Genomic DNA, 5281 nt, shown 5'->3' with positions numbered 1-5281 from the left:
TCTGGGGTCCCTATCATTCCAATTTCGAATCGTTATTCCTAATGGACTTTCTGGTGGTATGACTGGTAATTTGCTCCCTTTCTTCTGGTCTCTGGTCTTTGATTTTGTCTGACCCATCTAGGAATTTTACTATGGCAATTCCCATAGCCCTTGGTTACCTTAGTAAGAGTGTCTTGCAGGGGGTCGAGGACCTATCACACACCCACAAATCCTATAGGAATCCCTTCGGTCCTTCACCGGCCAAGTCCCTCACGGGAGATTGGAACCGCGGTTAGAAGACCTCCACAATCGCTTCAGAACTAAGTTCCATCTCAGTCACACTCTTACACACACAGGCAACCGAACCCCACCCAACCGAACGGTATACGCTTTAAATGCTTACGACTCCGTCATCTTCGTTCGGATCTTCACACACACAATTATGGGCAAAATATAGTGCTGCAGCTGGCAAGGGAGCTGAAAAAAAGAATCAGAAACTTTGCTTACCTTTATTCAGGTTTAAGATGCCATTAGTTCCGACCTGACTCAAACAGCAGCCACCAAATGGTGGGGGTGCCTCTCCTAGATCAAACCAGAAATCAGGAACCAAAGCCCTCCCGGACGAGAGCCCACTTGTAATAAATGACTGGGTCCCAAATAGGATTGCAATTGAAATTTACAATTTATTAAATGAATAGAGGTAAGCAAGCAGCGCTGGGTGCGCCAGGAGTCTCTGCTCCACCAAGACACACACAAGTTACATTAGGTGGCTGGTTTTTATGCTGCTAGGCTAATACATATTCATTACTACTTCTACAAAAGGCAGGGTTATTCTAATTAGTTCCCAGAATCCAAACCCTCCCACTGGTGCAGGCGTTATCAGTCTCCGGTGGTCCCTCTGGGGGCCGCTCGTACTGAAGGCTCGTAGTCTTCCTCCCAGGCTTTTCTCTTGTCCATCTCCTTTGTCCATCTTGGCTGGATGGCAGACACTTGCATAGTGTCCCATGCAACAGTTGTAATAGTTAGCAGTTATTCTGAAACCCCTTTGTTCTCTTATCCCCTATTGACCCGAATTGCTGGACCATTCCTTTGCAAGATTCAAGAACTATATATATTAACCACTCTGGTTTTCTCAGACTTTTCATCATATCATGCGGCCCTAGCATTGTTCCATATTGACACGAATCAGATGAACTCATTTCACACTGTTAAGCTGTCTTATCACTGCAAGCATATCTCAATACCACCTTCCTTCCCTCTACAGGATGTAACTGCGCAAAAACAACATTTTTATTCCCACAACCTTGATCCCCTTACCCTGAAATCCTTATTCCCCTTAAACCTAACAACTCTAACCACAACCCTAACCCTTATTATCAACCCCCTAACGCTAATGACACTGACCTTAATCCAAACCCCAAACTGCCCCTAACCCCAGACAACCAACAACGAAACACACACACACAAAGATGGAAACTACAAAAAAGGCAAAACCCACGATACAGGCCCCAAATCACAAATACGCAACCAAAATGCTACAGAAAAGCCCCAGATGCAGGCCCCAAATGCTACTGCTAGGCCTCAAAAGCTCAAGATGCATCCCAAAGCAAAAATGCAGGCCCCAAACGTTACAGAAAAGCCCCCAAACCCAGGCTGCACAAGTCTACAAGCAGGCCCCAAACTGCCAACAGAAGCAGGCACCAACCACACCCAGATGCAGACCCCAACTGCCCACAAGCAGCTCCTACCCCACCACCCCCTCCCAAGAACTGGACTCCACCCAGACACTGGCCCAAGACCCGGACCCGACCCCCGCCAACCTCCCTACCCTCCCCCCGACACAGGTGTACAAGCAGCTCACAACCCGCCCCTTCAGAGACCGGTCCCACTCCCCCCACCCCCCCCAAGACACGGGATGCAGAGGTGTACAACCAACTCCCAACTCCCTCCCCCTCAAAGGGAGGCCCCAAAGACCCCCAAATGGAGGCTCCTAGAGTGAACAAACAGCTCCCAACTTCCCCAGGCACAGGCCCACCCCCCCCCCCCCAAACACAGGCCACAGAGGTGTATAAACAGCCCAGACCCCCCTCCAAGACCATGGCCCCTATAGTGTACAAGCAGCTCCCAACCACCCACAGATGCAGGCCCCAACCCTTCTCAAAAGGGAGGCACCTAGAATGCATGAGCAACTCCCAACCAGCCTAAACATAGGTCCAAAAGTGCACAAGCAGCTCCCAACCCCCCTCAAATACAGACCCCAAAAGTGTACAAGTAGCTCCCCCCCAGAGACAGGACCCAAAGGTGTACAACCAGTTCCCAACACCCCTGAGACACAGGCCCCAACCGCCCCCCCAGACACAGCGACCCAAATTCTACAAGCAGCTCCCAACCCCTGCCAGGCAGGCCCCCTACCCTATACAAGCAGCTCCCAACCCTCCCCCCCCCCACCGAGGGAGGCCCCCAAGCCCCCCACAAACACAGGCCCCTACAGTGTACAGGCAGCTCCCAGCCACCGCCAGATGCTGGCCCCAAAGTTGTACAAACAGCTCCCAGCCACCCTGCAGAAACAGATTCCTACATTGTACAAGCAGTTCCCGGCCCGCTAGACACAGGCCCTGACCCCCCACACATGCAGGCCCCAAAGGTGTACAAGCAGCTCCCACCCCTCCCCCAGACGCAGGTCCCAAGCCCCCCCCCCCAAACACAGGCCCCTACAACCAGCACCCAACCCCCTACCCCCGATGCCAGGCCCAAAGGTGTAGAAGCAGCTCCAAACCTCCTCCCTCAACCCAGGCTCCAACAGTGTACAAGCACCTCCCAACCAACCCTCCCCTTCCCCCCCCCCCCCCCCCCGCCCCCCGACACAGGCTCCAAAGGAATACAAAGAGCTCCCACCCCTCCCCCAGATGCTGGTCTCAACCCCCCCCCCGCCCCCAGAAGCAGGCCCCAAAGGTGTAGAGTCAGCTCCCAACCCCCTCAATGCCGGCCCCAAGGGTCTACAAGCAGCTCCCCCCTTGCCCCCAGATACCGGCCCCCAGACACAGACCCCAAAAGCCTAATCACAGGCCCTGAACTCTAGAGGCAGGCTCCAAAACCCAGGACAAAGCCCCAGTGGTTCGAGACAGGGCCCAAATCCCAGACACAGGCCCCAAACGCTAAACATATGCCAAAAAAAGTATTAGTGCTGGTGCCAAATGTTACAGACAGGCCCAAAAGCCCGAGATGCTCAAGGCTGAGACGTAACTTGGCTTTCTGAATTACTGGAAAGCAGCTTTCATTCTCAGATAATTGTGTGCAGGCTAGATAGGATGGGGCTTCAGGCACCTCTTCACCTGAGGAAACACTGGTAATTTGCTCCCTTTCTTCTGGTCTCTGGTCTTTGATTTTGTCTGACCCATCTAGGAATTTTACTATGGCAATTCCCACAGCCCTTGGTTACCTTAGTAAGAGTGTCTTGCAGGGGGTCGAGGACCTATCACACACCCACAAATCCTATAGGAATCCCTTCGGTCCTTCACCGGCCAAGTCCCTCACGGGAGATTGGAACCGCGGTTAGAAGACCTCCACAATCGCTTCAGAACTAAGTTCCATCTCAGTCACACTCTTACACACACAGGCAACCGAACCCCACCCAACCGAACGGTATACGCTTTAAATGCTTACGACTCCGTCATCTTCGTTCGGATCTTCACACACACAATTATGGGCAAAATATAGTGCTGCAGCTGGCAAGGGAGCTGAAAAAAAGAATCAGAAACTTTGCTTACCTTTATTCAGGTTTAAGATGCCATTAGTTCCGACCTGACTCAAACAGCAGCCACCAAATGGTGGGGGTGCCTCTCCTAGATCAAACCAGAAATCAGGAACCAAAGCCCTCCCGGACGAGAGCCCACTTGTAATAAATGACTGGGTCCCAAATAGGATTGCAATTGAAATTTACAATTTATTAAATGAATAGAGGTAAGCAAGCAGCGCTGGGTGCGCCAGGAGTCTCTGCTCCACCAAGACACACACAAGTTACATTAGGCGGCTGGTTTTTATGCTGCTAGGCTAATACATATTCATTACTACTTCTACAAAAGGCAGGGTTATTCTAATTAGTTCCCAGAATCCAAACCCTCCCACTGGTGCAGGCGTTATCAGTCTCCGGTGGTCCCTCTGGGGGCCGCTCGTACTGAAGGCTCGTAGTCTTCCTCCCAGGCTTTTCTCTTGTCCATCTCCTTTGTCCATCTTGGCTGGATGGCAGACACTTGCATAGTGTCCCATGCAACAGTTGTAATAGTTAGCAGTTATTCTGAAACCCCTTTGTTCTCTTATCCCCTATTGACCCGAATTGCTGGACCATTCCTTTGCAAGATTCAAGAACTATATATATTAACCACTCTGGTTTTCTCAGACTTTTCATCATATCATGCGGCCCTAGCATTGTTCCATATTGACACGAATCAGATGAACTCATTTCACACTGTTAAGCTGTCTTATCACTGCAAGCATATCTCAATACCACCTTCCTTCCCTCTACAGGATGTAACTGCGCAAAAACAACATTTTTATTCCCACAACCTTGATCCCCTTACCCTGAAATCCTTATTCCCCTTAAACCTAACAACTCTAACCACAACCCTAACCCTTATTATCAACCCCCTAACGCTAATGACACTGACCTTAATCCAAACCCCAAACTGCCCCTAACCCCAGACAACCAACAACGAAACACACACACACAAAGATGGAAACTACAAAAAAGGCAAAACCCACGATACAGGCCCCAAATCACAAATACGCAACCAAAATGCTACAGAAAAGCCCCAGATGCAGGCCCCAAATGCTACTGCTAGGCCTCAAAAGCTCAAGATGCATCCCAAAGCAAAAATGCAGGCCCCAAACGTTACAGAAAAGCCCCCAAACCCAGGCTGCACAAGTCTACAAGCAGGCCCCAAACTGCCAACAGAAGCAGGCACCAACCACACCCAGATGCAGACCCCAACTGCCCACAAGCAGCTCCTACCCCACCACCCCCTCCCAAGAACTGGACTCCACCCAGACACTGGCCCACGACCCGGGCCCGCCCCCCACCATCCCCCCTACCCTCCCCCCCGACACAGGTGTACAAGCAGCTCACAACCCGCCCCTTCAGAGACCGGTCCCACTCCCCCCCCCCCTCCCCAAGACACGGGATGCGGAGGTGTACAACCAACTCCCAACTCCCTCCCCCTCAAAGGGAGGCCCCAAAGACCCCCAAATGGAGGCTCCTAGAGTGAACAAGCACCTCCCAACTCCCCCAGGCACAGGCCCACCCCCC

This window comes from Aythya ferina (genome assembly GCF_964211825.1).
Source record: "Aythya ferina genome assembly, contig: HAP1_SCAFFOLD_122, whole genome shotgun sequence".
Classification (NCBI taxonomy): Eukaryota; Metazoa; Chordata; class Aves; order Anseriformes; family Anatidae; genus Aythya; species Aythya ferina.
The sequence above is the reverse complement of the archived record's forward strand: the minus strand, read 5'-3'. Positions refer to the sequence as shown.